This window comes from Micropterus salmoides, unplaced genomic scaffold (assembly GCF_014851395.1).
Source record: "Micropterus salmoides isolate LMB-PRFRI ecotype aquatic unplaced genomic scaffold, ASM1485139v1 Ms_hic_scaffold_22, whole genome shotgun sequence".
Classification (NCBI taxonomy): Eukaryota; Metazoa; Chordata; class Actinopteri; order Centrarchiformes; family Centrarchidae; genus Micropterus; species Micropterus salmoides.
In genome coordinates, this window is record NW_024041373.1 from 16,514,558 (window position 1) to 16,530,417 (window position 15,860).

Sequence of the window (15,860 nt, forward strand, 5' to 3'; positions counted from 1 at the left end):
GTATATTATAAACATATTTTATTAATGTGTTTCCTTTATTTTACACGATTCCATCCTAATATCTAAAAACCTCACTTATAAAATTAAGTATTGTTGAATTAACTAATAACTACTGTTTTGATTACACAAGGTAGTGCTGAAGTGACGCCGCTGTAATGATACAGACGCAGACAATAGCTGGAGCTGTGAGCTGCACTCCGCTCCAGTGTGAAATGTGCTGTTAGCAGCCCATTAGCGCGCGGTTACACCTTTACACTCAGTGTCCTTCCGCGGGAATCTAGGTCGCATTTTCATACCGACCGCTGAGCACTGCTCTCTCTGGTAACTGAATAGCCAGTGTAATCTGACACTTCAACTTGCCGTGCTCTACGGTAGTTGATTCAGTCAGTCACTCACACCGTCTCCGGGGCTCTCGCGTCGTCTTTGTGAAGTGGAGCGAGCGAGCGAGAGGAGCGCCGTAAACACGAGGTTTGGAGAAACAATACGCGGATTTGCCACTGACGTCCTGGCTGAAAGTAAGTTTCGCGCGTGGTTATTTTTGTTGCAAAGCGAGGTCTGAATGTGTTTGCGGGTTGCCCAAGATGGGGTTTACCTCCCCGCTGGACAAATACTACCTGCTAACAATAGGGTGACCTCCTGGAAACCTTTAACAGCCGCGGATGAACTCGGGTGAGGGGGGCAGATTCTGGCTGCGCGAGCGGTAAGGGAGTGTGTTTACGCGGCGGAAAATACAGTGCTGTATATCCCGTGTTTCTGCCTTGTGTGGACGAGTTGCGCTGGAGCGAAATATCCAAAGTCAGTGTGTGTCTGCAGGGTTATTTCAAGATAGGTGCATGGAGACACTAGATAGGAATGTGGTTTTAACTCAGTGATTGCAGGTCTCTGTGCGTGTGTGTGTGTGTGTGTGTGTGTGTGTTTTGGGGGGGGGTGTCTCGTCTTGGTCGATCAGCTGATGGCTGGGTTGATGCTTAACTGAGATTGTATATGTCATTTAGCTAACAGACAGCAGTGTGGCTGGGCTTGTTGACTCCCTTCAAGGCTATTATTGGCTACCTGTTGTAGTGCAACATACAGGCAAGTCTGTATGTGACTGTTATGTTCTGTTAAACTACACCATGTAATGCAGCTTTAGTGACATTCGCCACCTTGATGCACAGATAACACTGATTGTGTTGATTGGATCCCCTCATGTATCATTCAAAGACCAGTGGCTCCCAATGTGAAGTCATTGGGATCCTGAAGGGCCCCTAATTGGATTCTAGTGGTCTCTCTAGTAAACTGAGAACTAGTTTACTTTCACAATGAATTTAATGCACTGAATGTTAGAAAATGCTCAGGTGTGTCAAGTGTCCACTCTCTCTATCCATTTACAAGCACTGAAATCCTCACTGCACACACACACCCTTAACGTTTCAGTACAAATGAGTGTACATACATTCAGTACCACATTTTTCTTAGCCCTTCTGCAGTCGAGTGTGGATGAGCTGCTTGGCTCAGCGCAGCCCTTCTGCCTTAAGTCTGGCGGACCCTCCCCGTAAAAATTCCTCCCATCTGGATATGAGGCCAGCCGGGGCAGAGCGCAGCAGAGAAGGGGGCTCCCGATGGGAGGAGGAAGAGTAGGAGGAGGAGGCTGCCGCTCTTTCATTACCGTGCACCCTGCTACAGGAAAGCTAAACTTTTGGGAGGGAGTGAAAAAGAGCCTTTAACCTCGTTAGTAAGGTGCTGAAGTTAAAGGGAGCGTGACTTGGAGCAGCAGATCAGCAATCCTTTGCTATTGTTATAGAGTTGTGGAGTTATGAGATAGCAAAAACGTTCAGCAGTATCTGTATCCAGCCATATCTTACAGACTGTGCAGGTAAGATAACAAGTGTATATGCTGACACCACCAGCAGCAGATCACTTATCATTCAAACACCTAAAAGCCAAGTTTCATAATAATTCTGACACATTCTCAACTATAGTTAAACATTACAGGTTGAACACAGTCAGTATTTATTGCAGGAGTATTGCACTGGATTGCAGGTGTTCATGTTATTGCGTCCACTCCTTGGATGTCAGCCTAAGAGAGAGTGTAAACAGATTTTGGATGAATGCACCCTCCAGTGTCTCCTTCCTTGGCAATTTAAATTGGTGATGTAATGAAATTGTTTCAGCAGCAACACTCGTCAGCCGCACCACATTAATTAGTGCTGTTAGTGACTTTTTTCTTTTTCTCCTTCTGACGAGGCGAAGCAGCACTAAGTCATCTCAGGAGAGCATGAAAAAGAAGGCACGCTTGTTCAGAGTAGGTTACCTGATAAATTGTGAAAGAAAGAGGGCAAGGAATTAAAGCCATCTGCAACTGTTTGAAACTTGTGTGTGTGTGTGTGTGTGTGTGTGTGTGTGTGTGTGAGAGAGAGAGTTTTCTTTCCTTCTGTTGTCCCTCCTGGGGCCTCTCTGCAACCAGCCAACGAGCCAGGCTGTGAGACAAGACAGAAGAGAGTGTCTGATTCACTAAACAGGCTAAAGGCTCCAGTAGACTCACTTTGAAATCAAATTTGTGTGTTTTTTTTTTTTAAAAAGGCTGGTTTAAGAAGGTGCCGGGTAGTAAATGCAAGTGTGCTCACTGAGACTGGATTGACTGTGTCTTCGCCATAATGTGAAGGCGATGATGCCGGGAAAATAGTCAAAACAGTGACAGAAAGGCAACACATGCACTGGCAGGGCTACAAGCTGCAGCTAAACATGAGGAAGAAGAGAAGATGTTTATATGCTACAGTATGTTTGTTCCCTAAACCAAACAGAATGGAGAGATTACTCTCCTCTAGCCACAGTAGTATTAGCCAATATGGCTGTTTGAAAATATTGCATGTATTTATCAGCTTTTTTAGATCTGAACACAATCTCTTTAGTCATTTAATAATTTCTAATAAATCAGGCTGCAACAAGTTATGTCACAAATTTACAAAGTATCAGTTTCAAACACCTGCAGCTATTTTCCAAACTCTCAGGAGGATTATTCACAGAAAGCATTTAGGTTGTGAGTAGTCTTTGTACCATTGTGAAGCAGCGAGCTAATTCTGATTAGAGGTATGTTCAGGAAAAAAAAGGCAACTAATTACTTGTGTCTGAGTAATTAGCTTTTTGTTACTCAGCAATTTAACAAGTTGCACTGCTGTTTACTGTGTGTCGGCACAGCTGCAGCCTGCTAAGTACTTAAAACCTGGCAAACACTAATCAATGTTTTGACAGCCTGACATTTCATCTAAGTGTTCATGTTGGTTTGAGGAGTGCTGCGAAATACTTGCTGCATGTTCACTCAACATGGATTCTTGTAGTCTGGTGTCTCGCCATCAGCCCAAACCCACCCACTCGTGTCCCGAGCAGAAGTCAGCCTTTGTTTCTGTCTCTCGTTCTCTCTTTCTGTCTCACTTGTGGTTCAACTTGGCAGCACTTTTCATCTAGACTGAGCCTTTGTTTTCAGTGTGCCTATTTTGGTCTTTTAATAAGCGAAAAACTTGTGTTGCCTCAGAACATTTTAAAGTCTAATTTTCAGAATAAGGGCTTAAAGGGAGTTACTACTTGAAATGTTCAGTTTGAGCTGAGGTTGCGCCCTCGTGTCAGTCACTTAACTACTTCCTAAACGTTGTTGGAATTCTACCCGTAAGTCTGCAGTTAAGCGCTCTTCAAGTTGAAACCTGGTATATGCAGTGTAACTAATAAAGAGAAAATGAATCGCCCAGCAGATGTAACTCATCCTGCTGACTGACTGTGATGACATAAGTTTGGTATAAAGAGCCAAAAGTGGACCTACATAAGGCGCAGGGATAAGAAAACCTCAGTGCCACATGCCTGTCATCACTGCCCTTTAAGCTGCAAACCTTGCACTGTGGTTCGGCTTGTGGCTGAAACGTGGGTTGGGTTAAACTCCTTAGGTGGCTGAGAAAGTCAGAAGAGTCATTGGGAATAATGCGCAGTCCTCTGCATTTAACCTTAAGTAGCAGCAAACAGCATTGTTTGGCCAGTAACTGTAGAAAACTGTGGCTGTGCTGGGCTGCTTTCAGGTGTGTAAAACAGGGCGGTGCTTTTAAGGAGCGTTTGCGCTCAGCGAAACCCTCCTTGAATAAATAAAGCTTTTGGAAAAGTTATATTCCACTTCTCACAAGGCTTCAGTCTCTGTATTAAACTAGTTTAATATGTCTTTGGCAAGTTGCTATGTTGTTGACATATATCTCTTTAAGTGGTATAATATAGGCAAAACATCAACTTAACCTGTTTCTGAAGGGCCACCACTTCAACCTTGAGCTCACCCAACATCAGGGAGACGCAGTCTTCTAAGTGCTTTTTCTTTTCCTGAGACAAGAGAGGGAAACGGAGTGCAGAGAGGGAAGTTGCCGACCCACCCCTGTCACCGTCTCATGCATGTTTGATTTGATGTTCTTTGAGAAACGAGTGCAGGGGACGTCACAATGGCCATGTCCTGTTCCCATCCGTCGATAAGCTGGGGCTCTTGAATCATAAATGACACCAGGAACAATATGAGAGTCGGAGCCCACACAGGAGGAACAAAATGTTCCCTCTATCCATCCATCCATTCGCCCACCGCTGCTGCCTGCACTCAAGACTTCTCACCATCGTAAGCAATTACCCTCACTTTTTTTTTTTTTTTTTTACTGCTGATGAAATCCTCACAGCGCCTGTCTCAGCTGTGTGTCTGTGTTGTTCAGGCGGAGAGAGAAAGGGGTAGCAATGGAGCAAAAAAGAGATAGTATGTGTCTGAGTGAGTGGCGTTGGCGTGTGTCTGTTTGGCTTGTAAATCCTGTTTAAGCTAAACAAACTCATTGTCCTCATCCTCCAACTGCGTGCTCTGTGTGTGTGTGTGTGTGTGTGTGCGCTTCCCCCCTCCCTCCTCCCCTCTCGTCTCTCTCCCTCTCCTTTTGAGTTGTAAGTACAGTCACTAATTAGTCCCCTCTCCCCCTTCATGCTGGGTCAGTGGGTTTACGGTTTCAGCACTGATCTGCTGTGTTTGCCTTGTCTCTCCTGATACCGGAGCATGCCTGCAAGCCAGTGCAGACTGCAGCCTCCTCCAAGAGGTCTTCACACCTTACACGGTGTCCCACATGGGTTCATTTGCCAGACAGCCACTCACAGGACTGTGCTTGGGCTCACTCTCATGCTGCTTGCCCGGCGCTTGAGATCCTGCCAGGTATTAAACTAAGCGGTCCAGCAAAGACCTGTGCCTGCTGAGTTGAGTCAATAAGTTAAAACCTGTTATGTTTTCACACAACATCAGTGCATCTTGAAGAGATTCCAGATTGCATGAATTACACACAACAACGACACAGCATTTTGCAAATTGTTGTAGCTTATAGCCTATGGTGAATCTTTTTATAAAGATAATACCCCACATGCTGTGTTTATAATATAATTTTTGCTATAAACAGTCTCTTGTCTAGTCGGAACTGTTGTCTTTCAGAGTGCACTGTGATGTTGATTTTCTGGTGGAGGTTGCGTGGGAGATGGAGAGTGATGGCAGAGATTCTGTGAAGGCGGTCGAATTGTCTCCAACATGGCCTCCAGGGATACATACTTCCTTGTTTTCCGACAAAGTAAATTAACTAGGATTTACTAATGCAAAGGGACAGCATTTATTCTTCGCCTGCTATGAGGGGGAGATGGAGTCGTACATTATCTGCGCTCAAATAACACTACAGAGTGCACAGAGTGCAAAGGCTGAAATGTTTGTAGATATCGAGCAGCTTTCATTTTTCTTTGCAGAGGCATGCATTACATGCAAATAATCATGAGGATTCATTTTTAAGTCAGGGGGAAGGTTGTACACAAGATGCTGTTTTGTTTTTCTGTTTTTTTTACTTGTGCTTTTGGTCTGTTAATGAAGCCAGTGGTGGCTGCCCCTCAAGTCATATTGGTGTATAATCTTGAGCTCCGCTGCCCTATAAAGACTGTTTTCTTACCGCTTTTTTGTCATTGCTCAGTGGCAGAAAAAGTCTGTTACTGTGTGCAGTGTGTTTGCCCGGCTGGTGCCCTCCCCTTGGTTTTGACACTGGCGGTTGAGCCAGGCGCTTTCCCAGGGTTCTAAGGACTGACATCCCTTTCATTTTCCCGCCTGGGCGGTTCAGATAAAGGGGCATATTTTAAACCTCTGTGTGGATACGCCAACTGTAAAGAGAGACGGGCTTGTGGGCCGGGGCCGAGCTTCAGAGAGAGAGAGAGAGAGAGAGAGAGAGAGAGAGAGAGAGACTCGTGGGGGTTGTAAGGACTGAAATAAATAAATAAAAGTCACTTTATTAAACAGTGATCTCAGCTATGTGTATTATATGGTTGAAAGTACTATTACTGGATGCAGACCTGCATATATCACAAACATCTGCAATCGCACTGCAGATATGATAACCCATCTTTCTCGTTTATCCCATGTCTTACAGGGGCAATGTGTTTCACCACTTTTTTCAGATCTCCTGTTGTTACAAGTGCGTCCTCCCAGCAAACCAAAGCCACGGTGGAAACCGTCGTTTATCATAACAGTAATGAGACCAGGCTAATCGTGTGTATTCCGGAGACAGCAATGATACACTGCTTGGCGCTTGCCAGGGATCAGCCTCTAAACAATGTTTATCATTGTCTCCCAGGGCTCTTTAATTATCTGGCAAACATTATTGACAAAACAGCAAGGGTCCCTGTGTTTTATGCCGGGTTACTATTCACAAATATGTGTACTAGAATTTTGATTTTACCTACTTATTTGACAAAAAAAGATAATTATGTAATTTTTAAAAAATATTTCTAATAAACAAATAAACCTACTTTAACTTAAATATGTTTTGATGGAAGTTTTTTGCAGCTCTACCATTCTTTGCAGTATACATTTTGTATAAATCACCACATTATTAGAGATGAGTGAGAAACACAAGGAGAATGAGAAGCAGTGGCTTTCATTAGATCCAGGTCAGATGATTATTTTTGAAGTTCCAAAAACACTGTTAAATGTCTTAGTGCCAAGAGGAGGGGTGGTTTGAATCATGCTGATCCATCACTTTGGACCAGATTCAACATCTCAATCTCAACACCTCAACATGTCTTGAAACTGTGTACAGACCTTCATGGATCCCAAGGACTCTGGTGATCCTCTGGCCTTTATGCTAAAACCACCATGAGGTTGACATTTATGGTTTTGAGTGAAATATCTCTGACTGGCTGATAAAAAATTATCCTGAGGGCTTAATTGTGTACAGAAAATTCCACTGCAATACATTCTTTTGGTTTTCCTGCCGCGCCACTATCAGGTAAGACGTTACACTTAGCCGGTACTTTGGGTTATGACCAAATGCCAGAAACACTAATGACTTCCCTGTCAGCCTCAGCTGTACTTTGCGTTTATTGCTAATTAGCTAATATTAGCATGTTAATGTTCTAAAATACAGTTGCAAACATGGTATAATAATAACAATATACCTTGTTAACATTAGTGTTGTCATCATGAGCATGTTAGCATTTTGTATTTAGCTCAAAGCATAGCCTCACAGTGCTGCTAGCATGGCTATAGACTCCGTACTGTTTAAATTTAAAATATACCTCAGTCTGTGTCCTTTTTATATTTTTAACACTCCATGGGGAATATTATTTGTAACTAATCATTTAAAAAAGCTTTTTTTCCCCTGAGTAACTTGCTAACTTTTCTTTTGAAATTAGATTCTTTATTCAGGTTTCTTCGCTGAATTTTTCTAGTAATATATCCAGTAGAAAGAAGTAGTGGAACCTGTTAATAGCCCCTCTGAGTCTGCCCATATCCCAACAACTACCCATTACTTCAGATTATGTACATTAGCCGCATCTAATACAGTTATTACACATCTCAGCCATATTGCTCCCACAGCCATCCTATGAGCTTTTCTTGGCTGCCCAATGGGAGCTGAGTGGAAGCTGAATGGCATGTGTTGACATTGTTAAAGATACATGTGAGGACATCACACATTTCATATTTGACTCATATGTGGAGGGGTAGGGGGGAGGAGGAATCTTCGCAACATGTTGAGGCTTTTGCTCAATATCCCACTAATATACTACAGTCTGAATGAAACAAGCTGATGTCTCAGTCTGTGCTGGGTAACGATGGTCAGCAGCAGCAGATAGACAGACATGGCTATGAAATATGAATTTGTGCCAAACAGTATGTTACACACACACACACACACACACACACAGCCTCCTCTTCTTGTCATGTCTGTGTAACCATGTCTCCCCAGATATCAAATCAGCATGCTTGTACAACAAGAGGGGAGGTGTGTCTCATTGATGGCTGCATGAAATCACCTTTGCTGTGCTGTGTGTTTATGTGCGTGTGTCTGAGAGCAAGAAAGAGGGAAGTGGGGGTAGGAGCAGCAGCGGTGGCTTGGGGTGAGGTCCTGCCCTGATTTTCTCTGGAATTCCTTTGTTTTTGGAAGCCAGAAAGGGGGAAACTGAATCTGCGTAGCCTGAGGGTCTCTGCTCCTTGAGAATTCTCCGCACACATCTCTTTGCCGCCAGCCCTGATGGTTTTAAGGGTGGCTTTGTTTTCAAAGCTTTGAATAGCCAAGGTGTTTTTCACCTTCTAGAAAGAGGAGACGGGAGGGGAAAAAATGATGACTGCACCAGGCAAAGCATCTCAGGCCTGGAGGGACTGATGCTTCTCAAACATAAATTTGCTCCATATTTCAAGGCTACGGAAATGAAAGTCAAATGTAGATCCTGTCACTCATGGCACAAAAGACACCTTTGTCTGAATATGGATGGAAAGCACAAGTAGAAAAAAAACACTTTCTGTATTCAAAAAGTAATAATAAAGAAAAGTGTGGTGCAGTCATTACCTAATGTTTTCCATTTTTTAATGATACTTTGCAGATGATTGTGTTTTTTTGATGATGTTTCTTGGCCACTGGAAAAGGCCAAGGCTGCAGTAGATATGTTGTCAGCTGCTCCTGGAAGCTGAAATTTTCACTTCATATTCATGGCTCATTAAATCTGATAAACCTTGGGTAATGGTGTTAAAAATTTACAAAGGTATCTCCATTTACTCTGTGCCACAAGTTTTCCATGACCAGATCCTTATCTGGGGGGCTGTCACTTTAAGTAACTAACTTCCACAAAGCAGAGCTTTTCCCTCTCGTTTGAAGGGGGCTCGTGTTGAGCGGGGGGGGGGGATGAATAGGCTTGTTGCCTGCCTCCATTGAGCCAGCTTCATTCTTTGCTTTCCTCTGGAACAGGCGGGAGGGGATGGGGGCTTGGGAGAGGGGAGGTGGCAGAGGAACGGGAATAGGAGAAGGGCTAGAAGGTCTGGTCACGTGACGAATAATAGTGTTCGTGCTGGTCCCTTTCAGGCTGTCACAGTAAATCTGTTTGACTTGTCACTTTGTAAATCATTACGAAGGCTAAAAGCCTCTCTATTGGATTGTGGTGGAAGGGGGGAGGCAGCAGGTTTCCTTTGTGCGTTCTTGACGATGATGATAATCAAGTTTGTTTCTGGCCATCCTGCTGTGAGTCTATAATTAGCTCCCTTCTTCACTCTTCTCATCTTCCTTTTTGCGTGTTGCTCCTCAAAGCGGAAGTAGAGCGGGAGAGTCACTGTACAGAGGTCATGTGTTGAGTTTTGTGTAGAGGCATCGATGGCTTCTGAACACTTTCTTTTCTTCTGCAGCCTTTCTATTGTAGAATCAGACACAAGGACTATGTGCTTTTCTGCCTTTTGCAGAAGTTTATTATTCAGTGTGTAAGAGCCTCCTGCCTGTGGTGAACAGATTTTTAAAAAGTGCACGTGAGGTCTCCAGTTCCTGCCCAAGGTCAGTCGGGGTGAGAGTCACAGCTTGGGGTGTGTCTAAACTAGCAGTGTCACTTTCTGACGAAACTCGTTGCTGTGTGACAGAAACATGACAGAGTAGATCTCATTCCACCGAGGAAGTCTGCGTGGTGTGACGTCTGATTTCCAAGGGCAACCCCCCTCCCCACCCTGTTTTCCATCTTCCACTCTTGTCTCTGTTTTTGTTTCTCTCCTCCCCTTTCTCATGCCATCCATCTTCTTCTCTGTGCTCACCCTGTTCTCTCCCTTTTGCCCCCGCCCCCCCCCTTCTTCTTTGGTGTGTTTGCCAGCAGCACTCATGCCTGGAACAGAGTGCCTGGGCAGACATCTGTCACACAGTGTCCCTGATCTGATCTGTGGCTCGAAGCATCGGGGTCATGAAGAGTAGCAGTCGTCAGTCCAGACACCGTGGGAGACAATCTGAGACTTCTATCTCTGCAATTTGATCTCTGTCTTTCTCTGTCTTTCTCATTAAAATTCTCATTGCACGCAGCCGCGCACACACAAGGGTATTAAGCTGTTTGTTGTCTCGATGTGGAGCGTCTGTCGTTTTGGACTGTGTCAAACTGGGCTGGCACTGTCCCACGTCTTCCTGATAAAGCTCTTTCTTAGACTCACAGGTGCAGAGAGCAGAGGGAAATGTCGGTTTTATCAGGCTGTTCGTCAGCTGCAGTGATGTGCAGTTGATCTGAAAGGAGGATTTTGACAGTTAAACTGGATCTGTGTGCCTGGGGCAGTGCCATTAATGACAGAACCAATAAAAGAATGAATAAAAGGGTGTTATTTGCTGCTGTTCGGTTGTGTTAGAGAGAGTGTAGTGGTGGATTGACATACACAGTATCTGCCAAGTTTGATACTTACATATACTACATATACCTTCTTGAGAGATTAATGGCAGTGTATTGATCCTGCTCAGCGTTTTGACATTGATTGGTGTTGCAGTGGTAGCTTTTTGCTCTAAACAGGTGAATTCATGCCAAGTGACAAGACTGGTAAGTGCTCAGCTCAGAAGGGATAATGTGAAATTTTGATGAGGGAATGTCCTAATCAAAGGACCACACCGGTATTTTTGCATGTTGTAGCCCATCAACTACAATCACTTACTCTGTATTCTACATGGACATGCATTTTCTAACATTTTCAGATTGATTTACTATCTTCTAGGCCAACATTTTTTCAGTTTACTTAACGAAATTATGAACTTCAACTTGCAGAGACTTGACTTGATGGAGATAGCTAATCCATCATAGCAGATAGATTATTTAGTTACCCTATGGTTATGTTATCTGAACGCGATGTAGTTGACGGCAGAGAGAAAAACTTTACCTGCTGGTGCAATTGAAGATGCTACAACATCTGAGCTCTCAGTGCAACCTTTATAAAGCAATAAACAACTATATTCACATGCTCCTCTTCACATCCATGTTTACTCACTTGCCATCCTGATTTGATTTTCTGACAACCCAGCTTGTCAGCGCAGTGCTTTTCAGCATTCAACTGTCAGCTTCTCAGATGCTGGAGAGTTCTGAAAATGGTCCCTGTTTGCTGCTGAAATACCACACAAATTGTAGAGCAACTTTGATTAAAAAAGCATAAAGGTTACAGCGACTCTGATGGATTGTCTGTCTTAAATAAGTTTTTACTATCTCTATGTTGAATTTCAGGTTGAATTGATGGGCACCAAAGGCTGTCTGAATAGCAGGGAAAGGAAGCCTCTATAAACTTAAGCTGTGCTTTTTAAAAAATGGTTGGTAATAATTTGAAGTATTTCTGGGAGTTAAGGTTATCACCATGTCAAACCAGTAGCCCGATAATCAGACTGAATTGCCATTTTGTCTACACCTCAATATTCTGTATGACACTGTTCAGTTGTTAGCTGTTTTCTGTCTGTTCTGACCTTAACAATCAGCAGTGACTGATGTAGTGTTGGCATAATTTTCAGTCAACACCACAGTGGTTAGCATTTGATGGGAGCAGTTAACTTAACCTATGTGCTGTTGATTTACAGAATTTGCAGAATTTAGCCTAAGAGTTGAAATCACACTCATTCACGCTTGTTGCTATTTTTGTGCCCATTTTTCTGATGCTATTTATCTGGCTCTGGCACAGAAAGATGACACCCCCTTTCTTAATACAAAGGTCTGAATGGCTCTGTTTTTTTCTTTTTTTGAGTTGTCAATGAGCACAACACCTTTTGAATCGCTGAAAAAATCTGAGATGTGGGCAGCGATTCTGAGGTCTGGAACCATGCTACAAAACCACCGGTGTGGTCCTTTAAGATAAAGCAGTAAACCCATTTCATTAACTCAAAGCCTCAGGAATACTCAGCTTTACAAAGCTCCCGAGTCACTGAATCTGAAGCTGCTTTGATTCAGCGCATTTCATGTGAGTCAGCAGAGTCGCAAAGTAGAAGGCTAGCATGTGTGACGAGCAGATTAGTCCTCTTTATGACGCCCGTCCCCTTTCAAAGTGAATATCTCAACATCTTGTTTACTTAGAATAAATCCCTGAGATGGAAGTCAGGCGGAGATTAGATAAATGGCAGCCACTGCTGTTATCTTTTGAAAGATAATTGACCTGTGACACTTAGTTGGCAGTACCCCAAGCCCATGATAGCTCCATACTCTGAATGCCAATGCTTTTTCAAATGCAGTAATAGTAAGATTGAAAAGTACTGTTTACATATGGTCATTACAAAGAGGTAATTTTATGTGAGTTAATATACTGAGTGGTACCATTCAATACCACTTCTACGCTGGTTTAAGATTAAAACAGCTCATATGACTAGGCAAACCTGTGGCCAATGCACACTTTAAAGATATTTTAAAAAACTAGCTACGCTGCAAATTTTAGATAACATTCACTAAGCAAATATTAGCTGGCTGACTCTGTGCATTAATTATGTTCACTTACAGTACCATAGCCAAGGCTCACGGTATGCTTACTCTGTATAAATCATTTTAATAGGTTCATGTTAGTGCTCAATAACACCCATTCACCTTGATGTATCTTACGGTATTAGCGCTGTCATAATGTATCTCAATACATCAGTGACTGCACATCTTTTGTAGGTTATTATTTTTTTGTGAATACAGTAGATAAGGCTACAACTACAAATTATGTTCTTTATGAATAATCTGTAGATTTTTGACTAATTGATATTTCTCAGAGCCAAAAGAACTTCTATTTTGAATGATAAAAAAATCAAATGTTCATATTTGAGAAGTTGGAACCAGCAAATTTGCAGCCATGCTAGTGGCAAGGCTCTAAGCATTGCAATGTTGGTCTGTTGGTCAGTCCACCACTTTGCTCCAGACTAATATTTCAACAACTACGAAATGGATTGCCCTGAGATTTTGTACAGACATTCATGGTCCCAAGAGGATGAAACCTTCTGACTTTGGTGATCCTCTGACTTTCCTCTGGCGCCACCAAGAGGTTGATATTTTTGTTTCAGAGTGACATGTTTAAACAACTATTGAATAGTTTGCCATAGAATTTTGTAAACACACTCATGTCTCAGGATGAATGGTACGAACTTTCGATGAGCAAAACTTCTGCTACTGCTTCTCACCCAATATCTACATTACTACCAGCCTCAGCTGTACTTTGCGTTGTGTGCTAATCAGCAAATGTTGGCATGCTAGCACGCTACACTAAGGTGGTAAACACGCTAAACATGCTAAAAATCTTTATTATTTAGCTCAAAGCACTGCTGCACAGCGTCGCACTGCTGCACAGCGTCACAGAGCTGCTAATCCATTTTCTATCAGTCGATTAATCCATTAAGCAACCGATCATTTCAGTCCTATATGTAAGCACGTCTATGTTTAAATGAAAGCAGATCCTTGTGTCATAAATCCCGATGCATTTTGCACTTGAACTCTTCAAGCTAGAAGTTTCTCCAGCAGAATCCACTTCGTGTCCTCTCTGTGCGCCTGTTATGCAGCAGCCTGGAAAAGGTGTTTTATACTGATGACAGGCAAGGTTGGGCCAGTGAAACAGGACAGTGCAAGGGAGCGGGGGCTGACAGAAGGAGAAAGGGAGGGAGAGAAAGTGAAAGAGTGCCACTGCAGCTCTCCTGGTGTCCCACCCGCTATTCAGCTGCAGCTACAAATCAAACAGAACTGAACCGCTGCTGGCACTGTGCCATGACACTGATCACTCGCACACAGAACACTGTCAAAACCATCTTGATGGGTAATTAGGAATACTCTATCATTTCTGCTATCACTTAGCTGTGGTGCTCATGTAGTGTGTGTGTGTGTCTGTGTGTCTGTGTATCTGTGTATCTGTGTGTGATGTATATGTCGTATCTGAAGCTGTAGGGTTGTTGCAGAAGATGCTGCAGTGATATAAGTACATTTTACACAATGTAACCCAAGCTGGGTGGTGGACTTTGAGATAGAAGGATCATGGTTGATCCCTTAAGTCTGTCCAAAGCAGTAAACTCTAGCTAACTGGTGTGTGCACGCGCACCTTTACGTGCACATACAGTGCTCGGTGTAACCTTGTGGTTGTTTTAAAGGGTAACAGCAGCTCTTTGTGAGTGTCGCTGATGCACATCGCGCCCTGTATGACTTTGACCAGGCAGGACTTGCAGCTTTACAGAGCAGAGCGAGCCGGATAGATAGATCGAGCTTTAAACAGCTATGCATGTATATGGCAAATATAAAACACTGGTTGGCAGAGCATTTCCCCCTCCTGTGATTTAAACATTTAGAATTTTCCCATTAACCCTCATCACTCACAAGAAGACCTCAGCTAAAATGCCTACTTTTACACTTACGCTGTGAACAATTTTGCAATTTGTGCTGTTATTATCCTAATTTGCGCAAGCGAAAATGAGAGAAAGGGAGAGGACATTGTGTGCCCTTTGATTAAGTGGGATGTTTGAATGTGGGCCCTCCACCTTCAAGAGAGATTTGATACTTGAGGGGTTGAAGTGTTTTTGATGGAAACTCCATTAATGATTGATAACAGGAGAGAGAGCGGTTAAAATCTCCCTGCTCCAGCACCATCAATTATTTAAAGCATTCTCCTTGCATTTTGGTGACACATAAAATATCAGTCACCATCTTGAAATCTTGAGTTGATAATATCTGTCAAAGGAATTAGGGCTTTGTATTGATTTCTTAAATCACTCCTTATCCGGGGGCCTGTATGGTGAGCCTTTTGAAGGTGATGCTTGCAACAGATTGCAACAATTAGCATTGGTTTGTTGCTGTTATCTGCTCCCACCAAAGAAAAGTGTTTCTAGACATTTATAAAATTCTCATTGGTATTATCATAGGTTTATGTTTTATTAATTGCATGAAAATATATCTTGAACTGACATTGCTTGGCTAAATTGAAATATTAGGTTAGATAAACATTTTGATTTATCACAGAAAATTGTAAGAAACTGATGCATACAGGTCGATAATCTTTAACAGTTCATCCTCCCTGCAGCCTCGGGTCAAGCTGGTTTTATGCTAAAATATTGCTGCGCTTCCACATATCTGAGCTTTATCTTGAGATGGCTGTTGAATGATTCAGCCCACGTTTATGGTGAGAATTATACACACAGACGCCACATGTCGAGTATGATGTTGAGGGACTGAGTGGATGGTTGAAGTGATGCTGGAGATTCGTGTCAGCCAGTCTGCGAGTGCGTGTCAGTGCAGCAGTAGAAGTTCTTGGGAGCTGAGTACTGATTTGAGTGGCATTCAAGACGAGCTGACAGGCCTGCAGGCTTCTCTGTGTCATTGCCAAGGTTCCCATCATCAGCCCTTGCAAAGGGAAATTCTCTCTAGAGAGCACTGCTGTGCTTCCACACAGGAGACCCAGAAGAAGCCTTTATTCTGCATGTGGCAGCCGAAGAGCGTCCGGCTACTCTGCTCAAAGTGCTCCAAGGCTGCTCCAAGGCACGCGAGAGTAGATGTTGTCACAGTGCTTCAATAGGTTGTGGAGCCTTTCGGGAAGGTAATGATTATTGGCTCACATAAGGGCAGAAAACGCCTGCTAGCGCTTCTCTTTGCGTCATCTGAGT

The 15,860-nt window shown here is 43.1% G+C and overlaps 1 protein-coding gene across 3 annotated transcripts in view; it reads left to right on the forward strand.

The window, feature by feature from the left end:
* Window positions 1-331: 331 nt before the first annotated feature.
* Window positions 332-15,860, forward strand: part of zmiz1a (zinc finger, MIZ-type containing 1a) — a 98,811-nt gene continuing 83,282 nt past the window's right edge. Inside the window, exon 1 of one of the 3 annotated variants that reach the window (XM_038737653.1) lies at window positions 332-515. The gene's annotated coding sequence lies outside the window, so the exon portion shown is untranslated. The remainder of the gene's footprint in view (window positions 516-15,860) is intronic. The other 2 variants (XM_038737651.1, XM_038737652.1) reach the window with 2 other exon arrangements.